Source organism: Hemitrygon akajei, chromosome 9 (assembly GCF_048418815.1).
Source record: "Hemitrygon akajei chromosome 9, sHemAka1.3, whole genome shotgun sequence".
Classification (NCBI taxonomy): Eukaryota; Metazoa; Chordata; class Chondrichthyes; order Myliobatiformes; family Dasyatidae; genus Hemitrygon; species Hemitrygon akajei.
The window spans coordinates 124,333,786-124,358,911 of record NC_133132.1 but is presented as its reverse complement, the minus strand read 5'-3'; positions in this window follow the sequence as shown (position 1 = coordinate 124,358,911).

Genomic DNA, 25,126 nt, shown 5'->3' with positions numbered 1-25,126 from the left:
TTTACAGTTCCATTACTGAAATGATTACCATGTCAGCGAGACACGGGGTGATATGATTCCTTATGCCATATTCTTTTTGGACTTCTGCAAGGTAGATTAGGCCATAATGTTCTAAAATCTGCAAATTATTGTCATTGGTGATTATTGTGCCATCCAGGATGGAAGTGTTTTGGCAAAAACCTATGGGTTAATATGCCTGTAGGCAAAGTAAATTTTACCCAGAGATCTCACCGTCCCTTACACCCCACTGCAACATCACACAGAAAGGATTTTCATATTCTTTTATCTCGGCTTCTGCCTTCTTTCTTTCCAGTTCTGAAACTTTGACTTAGTCTTAGAGACGGAGAGAAGCCAGATGTCTTGGTACATATCGGTACCAATAACATAAGAAGGAAAAACAAAAATGTTCTGAAACGAGAATATAGAGAGTTAGGTAGAAAGCTGAGAAGCAGGACCTCCCAGGTAGTAATTTCTGAATTGCTGCATGTACTATGCGCCAATGAGTGTAGAAACAGGATGAACTGGCAAATTAATGCGTGGCTGAGAATCTGGTGCAGGGGACAGTGTTTCAGGTTCTTGGATCTTTGGGATCTCTTCTGGGGGAAGGTATGACCTATTCAAATGTGTTGCATTGCACCTGAACATAGGGGGATCAAATATTCTTTCAAGCAGGTTTGTTAGAGCTGTTGGGAAGGCTTTTACCTAATTTCATAAGGAGGGTGGGAACCAGAGTGAAGGAACTCAGGATAGGGTGGAAGGTAATAAAGCAAAGATAGTGTGCATTCAGACTGTCAGGAAGGGCAGACAGATGATAGGACGTCTATCAGGGTGCACTAGCAGGGTGACTTTCAGTGTATTAAGGATTCAGAATCAAAAAGGGTAGCAATTACAGTACTCAAAGTGTTATATCTCAATGCATGGAGTATAAGAAATTAAGTGGATGATCTCTTTGCACTTTACAGATTGTCAGGTATGAGGTTGTGTTTGTCACTGAATGGAGGCTGAAGGATGGTTGTAATTGGGAGCTGAATGTCTAAAGTTACATATCGTACTGAAGGGATAGAAAGGCAGAAGGGGTGGCATGGCTGTTTTAGTAGGGAATGGCATCAAATCAGTGGAAAGATGTGACATGGGATTGGAATGTGTTGAATCTTTGTGGGTTGAGTTAAGAAACTGCAAAAGTGAAAGGACCCCGATAACTGTTATACACAGGCCTCCAAACTGTAGCTGGGATGTGGACCACAGAAAATAAAAAAGGTGTGTCAAAAAGGCAATGTTGTGCTAGTCTATGGAGATTTCAACATGCAGGTCGATTGGGAAAATTAGGTTGGAAATGGATCTCAAGGGAGTGAGTTTGTTGAATGCCTATGAGATGGTTTTTAGAGCATTTTGACATTGAGCCTACTAGGGGATCAGCTATACTGAATTGGGTGTTAGGTAATGAAACAAAGGTGATCAGGGAGCTTAAGGTATAAGAACCCTGAGGAGGCAGTGATCACAATGTGATGGAGTACAACTTGAAATTTGATAAGGAGAAAGTAAAGTCTTTCAGTGCAGAAAATGAAATTACAGTGGTATGAGAGAGGAGTTGGCCAGAGTAAATTGGAAGAAAATGCTGGTAGGGATGACAGCAGAACAGCAATGGCATGAGTTTCTGGGAAAAATGAGGAAGGTGCAGGACATATGTATTCCAAAAACAAAGGAATACTCAAATGGCCAAATAGTACAACCATGGCTGACTAGGGATGCCAAAGTTAATGTAAAAGCAAAAGCAAAATTATTGGGAAGTCGGAGGATTGGGAAGGTTTTAAAACTCTACAGAGAGTAGTTAAAAGAATCATTAAGAGGAAAAAGATGAAAAATGAAAGCAAGCTAGCAAACAATATCAAAGTGGATAGTATAAGCTTTTTCAGGTATGTAAAAAGTAAAAGAGAGATGAGAGTGGATATAGAAACACTAGAAAATGGGGCTGGAGAAATAGTAACAGGGCACAAGGAGATGATAGATGAATTAAATGAGTATTTTGCATCAGTCTTCACTGTGGAAGACACTAGCAGTGTGCCAGATGTTGAAGGGTATGAGGGAAGAGAAGTGAGTGCAGTGATTATTACAAAGGAGAAGGTGTTCAAAAAGCTGAAAGACTTAAGGGTACCTAAGTAACCCACACCAGTTAAAATGCGCCCTAGGTTTCTGAAAGAGATAGCAGTGGAGATTGTGGAGGCATTAGTAATTATCTTTCTAAAAATCATTGGACTCTGGCATGGTGCCAGAGGACCGGAAAATTTCAAATGTTATTCCACTCTATAAGAAAGGAGGAAGGCAGCATAAGGGAAGTTATAGACTAGTTAGCCTGACCTCAGTGGTTGGGAAGATGTTGGAGTCAATTGTTAAGCGTGAAGTTATGTAGTATTTGGAGGCACAGGAAAAGATAAGACAAATTCAGCATGGTTTCCTTAATGGAAAATTTTGTCAGATGATCTTGTTGGAATACTTTGAGGAAATTACAAGAATGGCATATAAAGGGGATGCAGTGGATGTTGTGTATTTGGACTTTGAGAAGGCTTTTGATAAAGTGCCACACATGAGGCTGCTTACCAACTTAAGAGCCCATGGTATTACAGGAACATTACTTATATGGTTAGAGCATTGGTTGATTGGTAGGAAGCAGTGAGTGGGAATAAAAGGATCCTTGTCTGATTGGCTGCCAGTGACTAGTGGTGTTCCACAAGGGTCGGTGTTGGGACCACTTCTTTTTATGTTGAATGTCAATGATTTAGATTATGGAAGATATGACTTTGTTGCCAGGTTTGCAGATGATATGAAGATGGGTGAAGGGGCAGGTAGAAGAAATAGGTAGGCTATAGAAGGGCTTAGACAGATTAGGAAAATGGGCAAGAGAATGGCAAATGAAATACAATGTTGGAAAATTCATGGTCATGTGCTTTGGTAGAGAAATAAATGTGAAGACTATTTTCTAAACGAGGAGAAAATCCAAAAATCTGAGATGCAAAGGGACCTGGGATTCTTTGTGCAGAACACCCTAAAGGTTAAATTGCAGTTAGAGTCAGTGGTGAGGATGGCACATGCAATGTTAGCATTCATTTCGATAAAAGAGCAGGGATGTGACGCTGAGTATTTATAAGGCACTGGTGAGGCCTCACTTTGAGTACTGTGAACAATTTTGGGCTCCTCATCTAAAAAAAGATGTGCTGGCATTGGAGAGGGTTCAGAGGGGGTTCACAATGTGAGCCTCATGTGTGGCACTTTATCAAAAGCCTTCTCAAAGTCCAAATACACAACATCCACTGCATCCCCTTTATATGCCATACTTGTAATTTCCTCAAAGTATTCCAACAAGATGATTCCATGAATGAAAGGGTTTCATATGAGGAACATTTGATGGCACTGGGTCTGTACTCACTGGTATTTAGAAGGAGGCAATGGTACCTCATTGATATCCTTTGGATATTGAAAGGCCTAGAAAGAGTAGATGTGGAAAGGATGTTTCCCATAGTGGGGGAGTCTAGGACAAGAGGGCACAGCCTCAGGATAGAGGGGCGTGCATTTAAAACAGAGATAAAGAGAAATTTCTTTCGCTGGATGGTGGTGAATTTGTGGAATTTATTACTACAGGCAGCTGTGACACCCAGGTTGTTGGTATATTTAAGACAGAGCTTGAGAGGCTCCTGATTGGACATGGCATCAAAGGTTATGGGGGAAAGGCTGTGGAGGAGAGAAAAGGATCAGCAGTATGGCAGAGCAGACTCAATAGTCCAAATGGCCTTATTCTGCTCCTATGTCTTATAGTCTTATGGATTCTGGGCTGATCTGTTGAGTTCCTCCAGCATTTTGTGTGCTGCTCCAGATTCTCAGCATCTGCAACCTTTTTCTTGTGTTTCCAGGGTGTAAACAAAGTGTTTCCTTCAACTTGAGAACTGAATGTACGGTAGATAGATGGTTCGTCGAATGCGAGTAATTTTCAGTTTGAAAGGCCACCATAAGGCTATCAAAACATGTACTATATTTATCACCCAATAACATTACCTTATGTACTTGTAATTTTAATTACTTCTGTGTTGCACCTTCTGATATAAATCAGCCCGTTCTCCTAATGGATGGGGGTGTATTTTGCAGAGCAAGGTATTATCTTTACAAGTTCTTGAAAAGGTTGAATTGGAATTTCTACATTACCTCTCCTGACTTTACAATCACCAGAGAGAATGGCTCCAAAGCATTTACTTAAAGATTTTGTGTGGAATTTTAAAGCAATTTGGCCCAGTGCGTTCATGCCATCATCCCTTTCTCATTACTACAGCTTTGTGAATCTTTTTTTAAATTTACTGATTGGAGGACTAAGAGTGGAATTTTTGGAATGTGTGCCCCTTCACTCATTGTCATGCCTTTTGATTTAGATCAGTTCAAAAACAAAAGACACATAGTATAACTTTTGTCTTTCTGTATACTCCCGTGAAACATTCATGTGGCAAGAGATGAAGCTGTTGTCATGAGGATTTAGGCTGGTTAAATTAATTTTGCTCAGAGTGGTGTAAAGTTTAATTTTCAGCAAGTATTATTTCTCCGAATATGTACACTCTGAAGAAAATTTAATTGGGAATACTGAACAAGTGCGCAGTGGAGCAGTTTAGGTTATTTTCCCTCAGTTTTGTTGTTCAATCAATTCACATTTTGCCAGCATGTCTTCCTTACTCTAATCAGGCTCAACTGCTTCAGTAATAAAGCCTGACTCTGTTAAAAACACCACCTGCTGAGTATTTTATCCATTTAGAGGCTGCTGTATTTATTTAGTCTCTTTTGAATCTGTTCATGAAATTATATTTAAGCTTGCTTATTTGGAGCAGAGGCTGTTTTTGTTTGATTAGAAGCTGAACTGAAGTAAGAAACAAACTCTAGTTAAAACTGGAGACTGGAGAACAGGGGGTTAGAAAGAGGTCAGCATACCATTTGAAATAAGAGACTTGAATGCACAATTTAGTAGTAAGCTTTTCCTTCTTTACCCATTTAAAATTATTGTACAAATTAGACTTCAAGTTGCATGGCAATTTGTATCTTTGCACACCAGTGACAAACGTTTTTTCTCTATAGACGACCAGACTGTGTTCGTTATTTATCAATACTGCTTTGAAGTCACAATGGGTTATCAAAACCAGCACACAACCTCAACTCAATTCAGGAACCAAGTGATTTTAGTCACCCCTTAAGAATTATATTCACCAGTTGGTTGTTGGAGATTTCACCAATGTGTTTATTAGCAATGAAAGATTCTCACATTTTTCATGAACCAGCATTATTTTCAACTTACATTGTTTAGTTAGATTTTGCCTAACACTTAGAAATACAAAAATGATACACTTGCATTTGTGTTACTTATTTGCTTCAGCCATCTTCATAAGTGAGTTACTGCCAAGTTCACATAATAGGTTATTGTCAATTTGTTTAGGTATCAACCTACTATATTTCAGTATCACTAAACTGTAATATTGTTTTACAAAGCACAATGCTTAGCCCTTCGTCATATTATCTTAATAGAAAAATGTGCTATAAAAGTACCAATATTTATCTACCATTACCTGTCAGTGTCTCGTTGCTAAGGAGTATTGTAACAGATGATAATAAATCTTGAACAAGCTGAATACACTACCAACCAGTGAGAAAATAGCTCATATTAAAAGAATTTCAAAGTTAAAAAATAATGAGAACTTCCAGGGAATTTGTTTATTGAAGAAACCTACAAATAATTTAGTTATGAATAAGATGGCAGATATACTGTATACTGATGTAAATATAGGTGCATACCTTCTTCAACTTAATAAGGCTAATCAAAGGATGTCTCTGCTGATACTATCCAGTCTGATTCTACTTCCAGTGTTTAGTTTTTGTTTATTAGGCATTGGCTCACTAAAATGATGGAGCAAGATAATCTTTTTATATTCATTGGCAATTAATTGGTGAGTTGATGAATCGATAATAAGGCCATAAGATCATAAGCTATAGGAGCAGGATTAGGCCATTTGGCCCTTCTAGTCTATTCTGCCATTTCATCATGGCTGATTCAATTTTCCTCTCAGCTCCAATCTCCTGCCTTCACCCTGTATCCCTTCATGTCCTGACCAATAAAGAATCTATCGATCTCTGTCTCAAAAATATACTTAAAGACTTGGCTTCCACAGCTGCTTGTGGCAAAGAATCCCACAGATTCACCCCTCAGGTCACCCTCATTCTTCTGAATTCCAGTGAATACAAATCCAGAGCTATCAGACACTCATCATACGACAAGCCATTCAATCCTGGAATCATTTTCGTGAACCTCCTTTAAGCCCTCTCCAGTTTCACCACATCCTTTCAAAGTTAAGGAACAGAAAACTGCTCATAATACATCAAGTGAGGGTCATCAGTGCTTTATAAACTCTTAGCATTACATCCTTGCTTTTATACTCTAGTCCTCTCGAAATGAATGCTAACATTGCATTTGCCTTCCTCACAGACCTAACCTGCAAATTAAACCCACAGGCTTAACCTGCAAATTAATCTTTAGAAAATCATGCACAAGGACTCCCAAGTCCCTTTGCATCTCTGTTTTCTTTTTGTATTTTCTCTCCATTTAGAAATGACCCTTTCATTTCTTCTACCAAAGTGCATGGCCATACACTTCACGACATTGATAATTCGGGCGTCTCTGGTGTTTGCCAGAAAAATGTTCATAAGGAGGAATTGAGTGTCACACAAGCTTCAGTGGCTGGGTCTGTGCTGTGCTGATGTTTCATGTCATTAGGAGATCTTCACAGCTGAACCTATTTGTGAACCAGGCACGTTTTTACTGTATGTATGGAAGGTTAACCTTAGTGCAGTACAGTAGCAGCATGCAAAAGGACATCACCTGTTCCTGGTGCACTGACTTAACCTTAGAATCAGGTTTAATATCACTGGCATGAAATTTGTTGTTATGTGGCAGCAGTACATTGCAATACATAATAATAAAAAATTGTATATTATAGTAAGTATATATTAATATATATTTAAAAAGATAAATTAAATAAGTAGTAAGAACAAGAGAAAAACAAGTAGTGATATTGTGTTCATGGGTTCAATGTCAATTTGGAAATCTGATGACAGAGGAGAAGAAACTGTTCATGAATCAGTGAATGAGTGTCTTCAGGCTCCTATATCTCCCCCAATGGTAGCAATCAGAAGAGGGCATATCCTGGGTGTTGGGGGTCTTTAACGATGAGGTGCCACCTTTTGAGGCATCGCTCCCTGTGATGTCCTGGGTGCTGTGGAGGCTAGTGCTCATGATGGAGCTGACTGAGTTCATAAATTTCGGCAGCTTATTTCGATCTTGTGTGGTGGTTCACTCCCCACACCCCCCCCCCCCCCCACCAGATGGTGATGCAGCTAATTATAATGCTCCCCACGGTACATCAGTAGAAATTTGCAAGTGTCTTTGGTGACATGCCAAATCTCCTGAAACTCCTAATAAAATATAGTTGCCGTTTTGCCTTCTTTGTAACTGCATCAATATGCTGGCCCGAGGATAGATCGTCAGATATGTTGACACCCAGGAACTTGAAATTGCTCACCCTTTCCACTACTGATCCCTCGATGAGGACTGGCATGTGTGCCCTCGTCTTACCCTTTGTGAAGTCCACAGTCGATTTTTCAGTTTGACTGACGGTGAGTACAAGGTTGTTGCTGTGACACCATGCTACCAGCTGTTCTACCTCACTCCTGTACACCTTATCATCACCATCCAAAATTCTGTCATCAATAATCATGTTGTCAGCAAACTTACAGAGGGAATTCGAGCTATGCCTAGCACACAGTCACGAGTGTAGACACAGTAGAGCAGTGGGCCAAGCACACATCTTTGAGGTGTGGCACTGTTGATTATCAGTGAGGTAGAGATGTTATCTCCGATCCGCATAGACTGTGGTCTTCAGTGTGAGGAAGTTGCAGAGAGAGGAACAGAGGTCCAGGCTATGCGGCTTTTTGATGAGAACTGTAGGGATGATTGTGTTAACGGTGAGTTGTCGTCATTGAACTGAAGCCTGATGTAAGTATTAGTGTTGTCCAGGTGATCCAAGGCTGTGTGAAGAGCCAATGGGTCCAGGTCCTTGCTTAGGCAGGACTTGATTCTAGCCATAGTTATTAGTTCATAGTTCACTCAAGTTCATGATGCTGGAGGGCAAGAAAGTGTTGCCAATACAGCAATTAATGGAGATTTGATCTTGCTATCTTTTGGCAGTAACATTCTTGTGATGACTTTCAGATGTTAAAGCTGCAGTTGTTGAGACACGTATCCTTAACAATTGCATCAGGGATTGCAAAATGATCGCATTCTTTCAGGTCATTTGGCCAAGTCTCCATTTTGCATGTAGCAACTACACTAGAGCACAAACAATGTAATACCAGCAACTTTTAAAGTATCTCATGTGACGCACCCAAAGACCTTTTCCAAAAGTCATATTAAAAGTTTCACAAATGTAAACTGTTGCTCATTAGAAGCAAATGTGAACTGACAGGCAAAACAGATTGAAACAAAACTAAAGTCTATCTTACCTAACCCCCGGTATTTGCTGTCATTGCAAATATATGAGAATACACAAGGCAAAGGCAAATTATACCAGAGGTACATTTGAACTTGAAGCTGAGGTCTAATGAGCCTGAGGCAGCAGAGAAGTCTCTTTGTGTTTGCAGTCTCTTCATGACCTTATGACAGCAGCAAAAGTTTGGAAGCTGGTCATCCTCCGTAACAAACTGAATACATAATCTGAAACCAAAGGCAGGCAACCATGTAGGCTGTCATTTGATCATCAGCAGTCAAACCTATTTTGTAAAGCAGCCCGAAGCATGGTCCTGTCACAGGTGTCTCACTGAACTTGAGGTGACATCACATGGAAATGAATAAAGTGGTTACTTGACAAGCAGTTTTTAAAAAAAACCTCTATCAACAATTTACCTTGTAAACACTATTCATCATGTAAACACTATAACATTATAGGATTTTTCTGGCACAGGACAAGGCCATTCAGCCCATAATATTCTTGCCAGTCAAATGTGGAGTGATGTAGATCCTATACACTTCCTAGCTCTCAGTCTATAGCCTTGAATGTAATTGCTTTTTAAAAGCGCTTGTACTTTTTAATGAGAAAAAAAAACACACACACACACGAAAAGAACTGTGGTTGCTCGGAATCTCAAATAAAATCAAAATGTACTGTCAATGCTCAGCAGATCAGGGAGTATCTGTGGCCAGAGTTACAGAACTACTCTTTCAAGTCACTGAAGCTTTATCAGGATAAATGACATTCTGATGAAGGACCATTGACCTGAAATAATAACTACTTCTTTCCTTGCAGATGTCACCTGATCCGCAGAGAACTGCCAACACCTTCTGGTTTTAAAGATGATAAAGATTACCGCCTTCTCCACCATTTCAGACATTCTCCAATTCAGGCAGTAAAATCTGCTAATCAGAACAAACAGCTGTAGCTTTAAAAGGTTATAAGATGTCCCACAGAAGAGCTGACAGAAAATCACTTCCCTCGGGGTTCTCAGAGTTATTATGGACAAACATTAGAGATTCCCATGGAAATAACTTGCAAGTTTTATAGATTTCATCAAAATCACCTGGTGTTTTACTGCTGTTTGGGGAAGTAAGCCTAGTGTTCTTACTCAGTTTGGCCTATGTATAACTCCACTCCCACACCATGTGTAAGCAACCGAAGCTTGTAGCATAGCAATGCACAGTGGGGTGTGAGTGGTGCTGGGAGTTCTCTTCAATAATTGAATCCTATAATTCTCATATCTAACATGGAAATGGATACCTCTCTTGGATCCCATTCACTGCCCTCCCTCAGTTCATGGGTCTGTGTTCATCCATATGGAACATTACATAGGTGACATCCAGATGGTATTCCCCGGTAGGAAACTTCAGTTTTCATCCATCAGTTTCTTTCCAAACATCTATTTATGAGGGCAACCACTGCACATCTAATATTGCTAAATGCCTTAAGCTCTTAAATTTACAGTTATTTCTGTTGGTTACTCAGTAATGTTTGAGAAGCCAGAACTGTAAAAGGTGCAGAAGCTATAACACAGCTGGAGCACAAGCCTATTTGATTTGTAGTTTATCCATTTGGCAGTACAATTCATCGTCTACTTTTCCTTTGTAACCGCAGTGGAACACTGTGTTAATGGCTTTATAGATATATCCACCAGAGCTCTGTATTCTTTGTGTCAGTAGCATGAAATTGGGGAAAGTGGATCGGCAAGGAGTTTTTCACCATGTCTAATTTTCCTTGACCCATTTAACCTTCATGCTTCCTTGGCTGGTTATTTCCATGATATTAGTTCATATTTATTAAATTATACCTGTAATCTATAGGCCCAACAGTCTTAAAGATCTCAGTTCTATTGAATTCAAAGAGGGCTTTGAAAAGATTTATTTTATGAATTTAATTCATGGGTTTCACTTCACATTTTGCACTCAGAAAATCCTTGACTCTGGTTGGAATATTGTTCAATTGATATTCAGGCTCCACTCTTAGGCTCATAAGCACAAAGTACACTGCAGATGCTGGGGTCAAAGCAACACATACAACACGCTGGAGGAACTCAGCAAGTCGGGCAGCATCCGTGGAAATAAGCAGTCAACGTTTCGGGCCGAGACCATTCATCAAGACTGAAGAGGGAGGGGGCAGCAGGTCTATAAAGAAGGTGGGGGGAGGGTGGGAAGGAGAAGGCTGGTAGGTGCCAGGTGAAAAACCAGTAAGGGGAAAGATCAAGGGGTTGGGGAGGGGAAACAGGGAGGGGATAGGCAGGAATGGTGAAGAAGGAATCTAAGGGGAAAGCACTATGGGTAGTAGAAGAAGGCAGAACCATGAGGGAGGTGATAGGCAGCTGGAGGAGGAGGCAGAGTGAAACTGGGATGGGGGAAGGGAGAGGGAGGGAATTACTGGAAGTTGGAGAATTCAATGTTCATGCCAAGGGGCTGGAGACTACCCAGAAGGTATATAAGGTGTTGCTCCTCCAACCTGAGTTTGGCCTCATCATGGCAGTAGAGGAGGCCATGTATCGACATATCCGAATGGGAGTGTGAAGCAGAGTTGAAGTGGGTGGCAACCAGGAGATTCTGTTTGTTGCAGCAGACGGAGCGGAGTTGCTCGACGAAGTGGTCCCCCAATCTGCGTCGGGTCTCACTGATGTAGAGGAGGCCACACCGGGAGCACCGGATGCTATAGATTACCCCAACAGACTCACAAGAGAAGTGTTGCCTCACTTGGAAGGACTGTTTGGGGCCCTAAATGGTGGTAAGAGGGGAGGTGCAGGGACAGGTGTAGCACTTACGCTTGCAGGGATAAGTGCCAGGTGGGAGATCTGTGGGGAGGGACGTGTGCACCAGGGGGTCATGAAGGGAACAATCCCTGTGGAAAGCAGAGAGGGGTAGAGAGGGAAAGATGTCCTTAGTGGTGGGGTCCTGTTGAAGGTGGCGGAAGTTGCGGAGGATAGTGTGCTGGATCCGGAGGCTGGTGGGGTGGTAGGTGAGGACAAGGGGAACTCGGTCCCTGTGTTGGGAGGATGGGGTGAGGGCTGAAGTGTGGGAAATGGAGGAGATATGGGTGAGGCCATCGTTAATGACAGCAGAAGGGAAACCACGATCCTTAAAGAAAGAGGACATTTGAGATGTCCTGGAACGGAAAGCCTCATCCTGGGAGCAGATGCGGCGGAGACGGAGGAACTGTCTTAGACTGTTTCTCATCAGAAAATTCAGAGGCCTAGCATCTTAAACATCACTAAGGCTAGTGTTAAAATGAAGAATTACAATCTTCAAGTTGTAAGGCTATGTGTCCTCAGTGAATACACAAATTTTAACAAAGTCCCTTGCAAAGTCTATAGTCAGGTAAAGTTACAAAGGACACAAACATCAGGGGTCTAGTTTATTCAAATTTCTTTCATAGACTGCCTCTAAAACTTCCTTTGGAAACTATTGCAGCCCAAAGAACAACTAGTCACATGGCAACCTTAAAAGGGTAACTGCCTGAAAGTAAGAATTATCTTTCACAATCAATATCACACATAACACACAGCTTCTCAGTTAAATCAATAGATTAAAAATAAAAAGAAAACATATTTCAACTTATCACATATAGTACATTCCAGCATCAGTATCCTCTGTGTCTCTGTGTTTTACTGTCAAATAGGCAGTCAGAAGGTGGCCAGTTTGGCAACTGGCAAGCAACCCTATCAGTCTGAAAGTCTGCATCTCCTATTGTGTTGTACCGTTGTCAGCAAAGCCCATCGTTCTCCATTCGTTTAACCTATCTTCGGCCTGAATTGAAATTAAAGCTAAGAATTACGAAATGCATAGCATGTGCAGCCCCATTTGTGGAGAGAAACGGATTTAATATTTAGTATTTCAGCCATCCTTCATCATAACCAATCCATTTCGAAAGCAAATATGCTTCAAGTTTCAGAAATTTAACACAGCTCATGTCGAGTCACTTTTTATTGTCATTTCGACCGTAACTGCTGGTACAGTACACAGTAAAAACGAGACAATGTTTTTCAGGACCATGGTGCTACATGAAACAGTACAAAAACTACACTGAACTACGTAAAAATGACACAGAAAAAAACTACACTAGACTACAGACCTACCCAGGACTGCATAAAGTGCACAAAACAGTGCAGGCATTACAATAAATAATAGATAAGACAATAGGCACAGTAGAGGGCAGTAAGTTGGTGTCAGTCCAAACTCTGGGTATTGAGGAGTCTGATAGCTTGAGGGAAGAAACTGTTACATAGTCTGGTCATGAGAGCCCGAATGCTTTGGAGCCTTTTCCCAGACAGTAGGAGGGAGAAGAGTTTGTATGAGTGGTGCATTGGGTCCTTCATAATACTGTTTGCTTTGTGGATGCAGCGTGTAGTGTAAATGTCCATAATGGCAGGAAGAGGGACCCCGATGATCTTCTCAGCTGACCTCACTATATGCTGCAGGGTCTTGTGATCCAAGATGGTGCAATTTCTGAACCAGGCAGTGATGCAGCTGCTCAGAATGCTCTCAATACAACCTCTGTAGAATGTGATGAGGATGAGGGGTGGGAGATGGACTTTCCTCAGCCTTCGCAGAAAGTAGAGAAGCTGCTGGAATTTCTTTGCTATAGAGCTGGTGTAGAGGGACCAGGTGAGATTCTCCGTCAGGTGAACACCAAGAAATCTGGTGCTCTTAACGTTCTCTACCGAGGAGCCGTCGATGTTCAGCGGGGAGTGGTCACTCCGTGCCCTCCTGAAGTCAACAACCATCTCTTTTGTTCACATTCAGAGACAGGTTGTTGGCTCTGCACCAGTCTGTTAGCCACTGCACCTCCTCTCTGTAAACTGACTTGTCGTTCTTGCTGATGCGACCCACCATGGTTGTGTCATCGGCGAACTTGATGATGTGGTTTGAGCTGTGTGTTGCAGCACAGTCGTGGGTCAGCAGAGTGAACAGCAGTGGACTGAGCACACAGCCCTGGGGGGCCCTCGTGCTCAGTCTGATAGTGTTGGAGATGCTGCTCCCGATCCGGACTGACTGAGGTCTCCCAGTCAGGAAGTCTAGAATCCAGTTGCAGAGGGAGGTGTTCAGGTCCAGTAGGCTCAGCTTTCCAATCAGTTTCTGAGGGATGATTGTGTTGATTGCTGAACTGAACTCTATGAACAGCATTCAAATGTACATGTCTTTTTTGTCCAGGTGGGTTAGGGCCAGGTGGAGGGTGATGGCAATGGCGTTGTCTGTTGAACGACGCTAAGGAGTATATCTGGTATAGCCACAATTCATGCACCAATGACCCAGCTTAAATCCTGACCTACGGTGCTGTCTGTGTGGAGCTTCCTCATCTTCTCTGTTTCTGTGTGGGCTTCCTCCACCTGCTCTATCTTCTCCCACATCCCAAAGATGTGCAGGTCGGTAGGCTAATTGAATACTAGCCTGTAGGTCTTGAGGGTGGGAAGTGAGGAGGTGATAGAAGATAAGAAAGCAAATAAGAGAAATTGAATACATGGATGAGAGGTGGTGGTTCCATTCTGGGTTTACAGTGGATCTGACTGGCATTTGATTTAATGTGCATATAAGCTCAATGTCCAGGAATGAAAAAAAAAAGCCGTAATGAATAGTTGGATATGTGATGGGTGTTTTCTTTGCAACAGAGGATGCTGCGCGGAGTATAATGGAGGTGTATGCAGAATCAGAATCAGCATCAAGTTTATGTTGTGAAATTTGTTAACTTAGCAGTAGCAGTAAAATATGTGATAATATTGAAAGAAAAATATAAATGAGTAAATCAATTGCAGTAAGCATATATACTGTATGTATATTAAATAGTTAAATTAGAAATAGTGCAATAACAGAAATACTAAAAGTGAGGTAGTGTTCATGGGTTCAATGTCCATTTGGGAATTGGATGGCAGAGGGGAACAGACTGTTCCTGAATCACTGAGTGTGTGCCTTCAGGCTTCTGCACTTCCTTCCTGACAGTAACAATGAGAGGAGGGCATTCCTGGGTGATGGGCATCCTTAATGATGGACACTGCTTTCTGAGGCACCGATCCTTGAAGATGTTTTGTATACTACAAAGGCCAGTACCCAGGATGGAGCTGACTAATTTTACAACTTTCTGTAGCTTCTTTTGATCCTGTACGTAGCCTCTCCCCCCATACCAGTGATACAGTCTGTCAGAATGCTCTCCATGGTTTATCTGTAGAAGTTTTCGAGTGTCTTAGGTGACAAACCAAATCTCCTGAGACTCCTAATGAAATATAGTCACTGTCTTGCCTTGTTTATAGCTGTATCAATATGTTGGGACCAGGTTAAATTCTCAGAGATCTTGATGCCCAGAAACTTGAAATTGCTCTTTCTCCACTTTTGATCTCTCTATGAGGATTGGTTCACATTTGCTCGTCTTACCCTTCCTGAAGTCCACTATCAGCTCTTTGGTCTTACTGGCCTTGAGTGCAAAGTTGTTGCTATGACACCACTCAACTGGCTGGTATCCATCTGAGATTCCATCTTGTCTCCATCTGAGATTCTACCAGCAATGGCTGTATGATCAGCAAATTTATAGTTGACATTTGAGCTATACCTAGCCATACAATCATGGGTATAGATGGAGTAGAGCAGTGGGCTGAGCACACACCCCTGAGGTGCATCAGTGTTGATCTTCAGCTGCGGCAGGCAAACCTTTTGTGGCTTTCTTAATCCGTCATGTCGTTGTGGTCATTCAGTTATGACCCTTCTGATCTTCAGCTAGACCGTTCTTCTGTGGTGGACTTGTCACTCTGGCATGAGTGGACACACACACAAGTCCCCACTGGCCCTGCTGTAACACTGTGAGCTTTACTGACCGATCTCCTGGTTCGGTCTCCGAAGCCCCCACCTTTCTGTGGGTTCCCAACACTCAGTCAGTGTCCACTGGCGTGTCTGAAGGGTGTCTCTCCAGACCTGTCTTTTATCCCCACTCACAGGGTCTCAGCTATCCATCAACTCTGAATGACTGTGTCCATCAAATCAGGCCACTCCTGCTGTCTCCTGAGGAATGTTAATGAGCAAAGTAAAGTCCTTGTAGTGGAAAGTAAATAATCCAGGAAGAGTCATAATACAGTAAATCAACAGTCTTTCTCCCCCTCTTATCTATAGCAGATGTTCTTGCCTGGGCTTTATCTCTCTCTCTCAATAGCAGCATAACAACAGCAATAGTTCGTAGTTCTCAGGAAGGGGGTTGGGAATGGTTAACTCTGCACCCCATTTCCATCAGGTCTGTTCATCACTCATAACAATTTAAACTGAACCCGGTATATATACAGAAGCAACCAGCTGGGCTACAGATAAAGAGGAAGGTAAATTTTGACTGGATAACTTTTTTCATCAACTAGCACAGGCACAATGCCTGATTTTATGACTCCATTGTCCATGTATGTGTTCTTAAACATGTCTTCATACTGTTCTTGAAGCTATTTTAAAAACAGCTCTGATTTATTCAGATTTTTGCAAAGCATCAACTCTTTCAGGCAATCTCTTTTACAGAATCAATATGTTCAGATAATCAGCCATAATATTAAGTAGCTTTTCCTTCTGCCCATTACTGCAAACTGTACTTAAATTTGTCCTAATGTTCTTGGTGTCTTTCCAGGTTATGTTCTCAATTTTAATGAATAGGGTCATGATTAAGGCTATGTTATTAAATTTCAGGTTGCATTTGCCACTTCCCATGATGGAGCAGTTTATAGCTAGGTTAGTATTCATCTTAATAGCTAGATTATTAATTTCCATTTTAATTTTCAGGTAATTCTTTATTACCTTTGATGCATTTACTGAAAAAGAACCTATCAACCTCCTCTTTAAATATACCAAATGACTTGGCTTCGAATGCTGTCTGTGGAAATAAATTCCTTAGATTCATCACCTTCTTGCTAAAGAAATTTCTCCTCCTCTCTGTTCTAAAGGACATTCTTGTATTTTGAGGATATGCCCTCTGGTCGTAGACTCCCCCATTATAGAAAACATCCTCTCCACATCAACTCGATCTAGGCCTTTTAATATTCATTTGGTTTCAATGGGATCACCCCTCATTCTTCTAAACTCCAGCAAGTATAGGTCTAGAACTATTTTGATTGTTTCGCTCCTGGGACCATTCTTGAAAACCACCTCTGGACCTTCTCCAATGCCAGCACATCCTTTCTCAAATACGGAGCCCAAAGCTGTTCACAATAATTACAATGTGGTCTGACCGTAGCAGTAGGCAGCTGTTGATCACTGGGGATCATGGGTTTGTGCCTCTGGTGGTCTGTATCCCTTTCAAGTTGCAAGCCTGGGCGGGAAGATTTGAAGAACCGGTTGTTGCCCATGCAGCCTGTTCCCTCTCACCATGTCACTGATGTAGTCCAAGGGAAGGGAAAACACCGATACAACTTGGCACCAGTGTCATCGCAGAGGTTGCCAGAGTGAAGCTGTAAACAACATCAAACTGCCTTAGTGACCCCAGATCCAGATTTCTTCCTTGAGGTTTACTCCCGAAGCCTTTCCCATGGGTGGGTATCGGGCTGCAAGGCTGCGGAGGTTTAAAATCAGAGTTTTCCTTCTCCTAGGCGGGCAGCATTGTAGGCATGCTATGTTGCCACTAGAATGAGCGGAGACACATAGGGATTGCTGCTTGGTTGTGTTGATTGTTAACACTCATTTCACTGTACGGTTTGACGTACGTTTGATAAATAAATGAATCTGAATGAGAATCTGTATCTGACCTGCCATCCAGAAATGCATTCCAGGAAGCAATGCACCATCAAGTCTTTCAGAGCAATTATATTACGGCTAATCTTCTCTCCTGACCTCACATTACAGCTTTCCGCAATCTCCGTTGCCACTGGATTGATATAATTTTTGTACTTCATTAAATGGTACATTGACTGTCCTCTGAGGCACAAGTAAATTGGCCAAAGTTAAATAAGCATCTGGTGCTATCTCTGTTAACAAGATTCATAAATGGGTGAATTGTTCATTATTGTACAGTGAAAAGCTTGTTTTGCATACTGTTCATTCAGATCTATTCACTGAATGATATGATAAAAGGAAACAAAAACAGAGTGCAGAATAAAATTGCAGAGGAAGTGCAGTGCAGGTAGACAGTAATGTGCAGGGTCAAAACAAGATAGATTGTGAGGTCTTTTCCATCTTATTGTTCTATGAAGTTATTCAATAGTTTTATAACAGTGGGACAGAAGCTGTCCTTGAGCCTGGTGGTATACTTTTTCTTCTGCCCGATTACTTACTACAGGCATTTAGGGCAGCAATGAAGGTCCTCCATCTCTGGTAGTGTTCAGAGCTTCCTTTATCATGTCAAGTCAAGTCCAGTCAACTTTTATTGTCATTTCAACCATAACTGCTGGTACAGTGCATTGTAAAAATGAGACAACGTTTTTCAGGACCATGGTGTGACATGACACAGTACAAAAAACTAGACTGAACTACGTAATAAAAAAAAACAGAGAAAGCTACACTAGACCACAGACCTACACTGGACTGCATAAAGTGCACAAAAACAGCGCAGGCATTACAATAAATAATAAACAGGACAGTAGGGCAAGGTGTCAGTCCAGGCTTCGGGTATTGAGGAGTCTGATAGCCTGGGGGAAGAAACTGTTACATAGTCTGGTCGTGAAAGCCCAAATGCTTCAGAGCCTTTTCCCAGACGGCAGGAGGGAGAAGAAATTGTATGAGGGGTGCATGGGGTCCTTCATAATGCTGTTTCCTTTGCGGATGCAGCGTGTAGTGTAAATGTCCATGATGGCAGGAAGAGAGACCCCGATGATCTTCTCAGCTGACCTCACTATCCGCTGCAGGGTCTTGTGATCCGAGATGGTGCAATTTCCGAACCAGGCAGTGATGCAGCTGCTCAGGATGCTCTCAATACAACCCCTGTAGAATATGATGAGGATGAGGGGTGGGAGATGGACTTTCCTCAATAGCTTTCTCTCAGTTTTCACTACTGCTAGTCATGCAAGTACTGGGTGGAGACTCAGGAATACCATCATATTCAGAAGTAGAGTGATTCTTCATTGCTGTTTCCATAACACTTTTGTTTTACCAGTCAGGGTTGTCAGCCCTGAGCTGAACCCCTGAATCTGGAAGACTGGTGGACCACTCTTTATCTGGCCTTTACCCTTTGACCTGTTTGGGATGGGTGACCCTACCAAGAGCGAAAGCATAAAGCCCTGACTACAGCCAACAGAGCTCTCTGGGTCACTGAGGCACACAAGCCTCCAAACCACAAAGAGGTTGCGGTCCTATTGGAGGCTTCTGCTCAATCAGAGAGGAGTAAAGAGAGGAGGTGTGTGGCATCTTTAATTCTGCTGATTACTTTACCAAAGAAGTGAGAAATTTAGATAAGATTTCATAGCTGGTTTCCATGGTGTGCTGAGTTGTGTCCACAGCTGTCTAGTTTCTTGCAATCATGGGCAGAGCAAGCACTATTGTGCATCTGGATAGGCTGCCTCCTGTTATGCATCAATAAAAATTGGCAAGGGTCAAAGGGGACATGTCAAATTTTTTAGACTCCAGAGGAAGCAGAAGCACTGGGGAGCTTTCTTATTCATGGAGTCAATACGGTTGGCACTGTTCACTCCTAGGAACTTGAAACTCCTGGACCTCTCTACCTCAGCACCGTTGATGTGCACAAGAATAGGTCCATTGCACCCCTACCTGAAGCCAATGACCAGCCCTTTTGTTTTGCTAATATTGAGGGACCGGCTGTTATATGACTCATGCAACTGGGCTCTGTACCTCTTCCCTATACTGTGACATTGTGATTTGAAGTACCACCCACTAAGGTAATATCATCTGCAAACTTATGGATGGAATTACCTTTTCATGTTTTCATGATGTTCAATCCATGTATTTTAATAAAACATTTGTATTAAAATATAACCAGTTTTCAAGTGAATTCAAATTTTAATGACCAATGTTTCTGGTATAATAGGTCTGGCAGCCAACTGCCATTTTGTATCATTGAGCAATTCAACAATAAATAGGCTTGTTTTTCATCTGCATTCAGATTATTGTGCATTATTTATTTATTAATTGTTGTACGGAGTTACATTCTCAAACTTAAAACAATTAATATGTGTGTCATAGACTCACCCAAACTATATATTGATCCAATGAACCAATGTCTTTAAAGATTTTTGTGAATTTGGCAGGCTGTGATTCTTTATCATGCATTCCCATTGCCAGTGTGATATACTGTATGTTCTCAAAAGATTTTAAATGACAAGAAAGTGCATTGAGGATTGTACAGACTGTTATATACAGTAATATGAGGAGAACAGAAGTGATATGTCTAGTTCTTCAAAGAGTGACACTGGATTTTCTACCCACAGTATTCAAGACAGTTAGCTAAATGACATAAACCATAAAAAGGTGTTAATTTTGGGGCAACAGTTAGTGTTCACAACCTACAGTATATTACATAGAGTACATAAATTATTCTCCTGCCATTATTTATGTTACTTGAGAGTATTTAAATTTCAACATCTAAACCCATCGTGATTTTGACATTTTGCTTATTAAAACCTTGTTTGCACCAGTCATCCATAATATAATCTCATATCTGCAAAATCTAAATTCATGTCAGCATATTTGCCATGTTTTACAGTCAATTTTTTTCAATTATAAATTTATGAGTTCTCATTTATAAGGGAAAATGCCAATGTAAACTTCTCATGCTGTAATTACATCTATCCATCAAGAGCTTCATTATGTAGCAGCAGCGGTACACTCCCCTATTTCCCCAGCCTATACCAAGTTGAAAGCCTTTAATCCAACCAACTCATCTGTTGTGTTTTGCCTTTTACATTAATAACCATACCTGAAATAAAAATTGGAAATATTTACCAAGTTAGGCAGTAAGTGTGGAATGCAAATCAGAGTTAACATCTTAGGCCCATTACCTTTAAAGATTAAGGGTCATTGATTTGAAATATTAATTTAACTTGTTGCTTCACAGCTCCTTCCAGATCTACCATTAAACAATTTTGCAGTATTGAGTATTTTGATTTTTTTGTATTCATATCAGTCAGTTAAAGTTTCACCTGTTTTGCCTCCAAAAACGAAGTTAATATTACTATTGTGCCCTGATCTATACAATCCATGTTTTGATTATTTAATATTTCAGTAATATTTGAGTAATCTTATATGTATTATTTGATTAAGTGATATACACACATTTTGCTTAAAAAAAGTTAGATGCCAATCCTGGACTCCAGGGTTTTCCTTTGAATTAGTTTAAAGTTTGAAGCTACAAAACATAACAATGATGACAAACTATTTTTAAAATGAACCTGAGACAGCTATTGAAGTGCAGCAAGATGTTCAAACAAAAAAAAGAGCATTCATAAACAGTGAATACCAGGTGATAATAATCATAAAAAGGAGCAGAAATGCCTGGCTACCTCCAAATGACTGGCATGTTTGATTCCACAAGAAGTAACTGGATTTTATATACTGAGCAAACTGAACAGTACTTTGAAGCAAATGAAATGGCCAAAGAGAAACGAGTACCAATTTTGCTGAGTGCATTTGATTTAAAGGTCTACAGTTTGCTTCAAGGTTTAACTGCTCCAACCAAACCAGCAGAAATGTGCATTGCTGATATTGTAAAAGTAATGCAACAATATTTAGAACCAAAAGTATTGTTGATTGCAAAACGCATTATGTTTCATAAGCAGAATCAAAGTGAAGGGGAGTCCATTTCAGCATATATGGTGGAATTGAAGAGAAGTGTTTAGCATTATCAGTACAGTAATGGGTTTAATGATACACTAAGAGATAATTTAGTCTGTGGAATCTTACAAGAAAACATTCAAAAACAGCTCCTAACAGAAACATAATTTACATTTTAAAAGGCAGTTGAAATAACTGTATCAATGGGAACAGCAGACAGACACAATTGAGTTATAGTCAGGAGTGAAAGTGAGTGTGAACCAAATTGCAACACCTAAACAGAAAATGATCTGGTTGAACAAATGGTGTTACCATTGTGGCAGAGGCACGCATATAGCAAACAAATGAAGTCGAAAGGTGCAGAAAATGCAACAAAGTAGGGCACATACAAAGATCATGTTGGGCAGAGGAAAATAAATGGATTACACAGGAAAGAGGAAAGAGCTAAAAAGCCAAGTTACAGTTTCAAAAAGAGCATTAAACTGTATGCTGTTGATGAAAAATCTGATAATGTTGACAGTGATGCAGGACAGTGTAGCCTTAAGATTTACAATGTGAAAACTAGCAATAGACAAACAATACAGCTTGCGCTAAAAGTCAATGACAAATTACTTAAAATGAAATTGGACACGGGTTTGACTGTTTTAGTAATTCCACAAAATGAGTTTGAACAGCATTTCAGAGATACTGAGCTGAAGGCTACACATTTCCAACTAAGAACTGGAGAAAAGATAACTCCTGTGGGAATGACATTCGTAACAGTGAACTACAACAACTAACCAGCCACATTGGGCTTATATGTGGTAAAAACAGGAGGATCAGCATTGCGAAGATGTGATAGGCTGAGACAACTACAATTTGATTGGAGATCCATCCACTATTTATATGCCACGTTCCCTGCAATGGAGCCAACTGAAAGTAAATTAAGAAAACACTGGATGATGCCATTACTGTCTCTATGCTGTACACCATGAATCATTGCCCAAGAGAGGACAAACAGGTGTTGGTGTAAAAACTGTGTCTCTGGTTGGAAACCATATGGGACCAAGGAAGGAGCATGCTGCTCAGAGGAAATGTGAAAGTAACAAAAGCAGTGGTCTGACCACAACAGTTTTTTTTAGGCAACATATCTAAGAAAGCTTCTGATACGTTTATTAGGCAGTTACTTCGGAAATGTGGTTTGATTTTAAGCTGGAAGAGAGTTCCACGAGCTTTAGGAAAGTTGCAAACATTTGACTTTTGTGAGTATAAAGAACCAGAATCTACTCTGTGTGCATTAAGGTTATTGCATGAACTTCAAGTTGGAAACAAAAATCTGTTTGTAAAACTAGATGAAATTTGTGTGGATTGGTGATAACTTCTCCTCCTCACTGATGATCAACACTGGTGCACCACAGGGATGTGTACTTAGCCCACTGCTCTACTCCCTATATACCCATGACTGTGTGGCTAGGCATAGCTCAAATGCAATCTATAAATTTGCTGATGATACAATCATTGTTGGTAGAATCTCATATGGTGACAAGAGAGTGTACAGGAGCGAGATATGCCAACTAATGGAGTGGTGTTGCAGTAATAACCTGGCACTCAACGTCAGTAAGATGAAAGAGCTGACTGTGGACTTCAGGAAGGGTAAGATGAAGGAACACATACCAATCCTCAGAAGTATCAGAAGTGGAGAGAATGAGCAGCTTCATGCTCCTGGGTGTCAAGATCTCTGAGGATCTAACCTAGTCCCAACATATTGATGTAGTCATAAAGAAGGCAAGACAGTGGCTATACTTTATTAGGAGTTTGAAGAGATTTGGCATGTCAACAAATACACTCAAAAATTTCTATTGTTGTACCGTGGAGAGCATTCTGACAGGCTGCATCACTGTCTGGTATGGAGAGACTACTACACAGGACCAAAAGAAGCTGCAGATGGTTGTAAAGGAAAGGCAATGGAAGAGCTCAGAGAGTAGAGAGCACTCCTGTGGCTATCCCCCTCAGTAATCGTTATCTTGTTTTGGATGCTGTTGACCTGACAGAGGACAACCATGGTGATTGGGTCTCTGGTACCGTGCTTGGATACATGGTGCAGAAAGGAGAGAAGAAGATGAGGAATGCGGTAGTCATAGGGGATTCCACAGTGAGGGGAACAGACAGGAGGTTCTGTCAGCCTGATAAAGATATTCACATGGCGTGTTACCTCCCAGGTTCCAGGTACAGGATGTCTCGGATTGAGTGCAGAGTATTCTGAAGGATGAAGGTGAACAGCTTCATCCTTTTGTTTTGGTGTATGTTGGTACCAATGACATAGGTAGAAAAAGGGAGGAAGTCCTGAAGAGAGAATTCAGGAAGTTGGGTAGGATGCTGAAAAACAGGACCTCCAGGGTAGTCATCTCAGGATTGCTGCCTGTGCCACATGCTAATAAGTGCAAGAATAGCATGATCAGGCATATTAATGCGTGGCTGAGAGACTGGTACAGAGGGCAGGGCTTCAGGTTCTTAGAACAGAGGGGCCTCTTCTGGGGGAGGTATGACCTGGACAAAAAGGGCAGGTTACACCTGAACCCAAAGGGATCCAATATCCTAGTGGGCAGGTTTAATAGAGCATGTAGGTTTAACACAGTGTTAGGGAGGGTTTAAAATAACCTGGCAGGGGGATGGGAACTGGAGTGACAGGGCTGAGGAAGGTGAAAACAGAAATATATCAAAGGTAGCATGCAACAGAGATGATAGAAAGGACAGGCAGGAGATGAGGCATAATCACACCAGTGGGGTGAGTTACAGGACAATAGAGGCATGGTACAGTTGAAACAGAGAGCAACAAATACTGGACTGAAAGTGTTATATCTGAATGCACTCAGCAAAATAAATAAAATAGACGATCTTGAAATTCAGCTACAGATTGGCAAGTGTGACGTTGGAGCCATCTCTGAAACTTGGCTAAAGGATGGTTGTCATTGGGAGCTGAATGTCCAAGGATATGTGGTCCAAAGGTAGGTTAGTAGGCAGAGGGGGTGGTGTGGTCCTGTGTATAAGAAATAATATTAAATCATTAGGAAGGGATGACATAAGATTGGAAGGTGTAGAGTCTCTATGGGTTGAGTTAAGAAATGTCAAGGGTAAAAGAACCCTAATGGCAGTTGTATACAGGCCTCCAAACAGTAGTGGAGATGTAGATTGCAAATTACAGCAGGAGTAAGAAAAGTCATGTCGGAAGGGCAATGTCATGATAATCGTTGGGGATTTTAACATGGAAGTGAATTAGGAAAACCAGGCCAGTAATGGACCTCAAGGGAGAGAATTTATAGAACGTCTAAGGGATGGCTTTTTAGAACAGTTTGTTATTGAGCCCACTAGGGGATTGGTTGTGCTGGATTGGGTGTAGTGCAGTGATACGGAGGTGATAAGAGAACTTAAGGTTAAGTAACCCTTAGGAAACAGTGATCACAATATGATTGAATTCAGTTTGAAATTTGAGAAGTAGAAACTAAATTCCAATGTGTCAGTATTTCAGTGGAATAAAGAAAACTACAATGGCATGAAAGGGGAACTGGCCAAAGTTGACTGGAAAGGGACACTAGCAGGAAGGACAGCAGAGCAGCAATGGCTGGAGTTTCTGCAAAAAATGAGAGAAGTACAAGACAGATATATTCCAAATAAGAAGAAGTTTTTGAATGGAAGAAGGACACTACCATAGCTGACAAGTGAAGTCAGAGCTAAATTAAAATTAAAAGAGAGGGCAAACAAGGAAGCCAAAGATAGTGGGAAGATAGAGGATTGGGAAGATTTTTAAAACTTGCAGGAGGAAACTAAGAAGGTCATTAGGAAGGAAAGGATGAATTATGAAAGGAAGCTTGCAAGTAATAT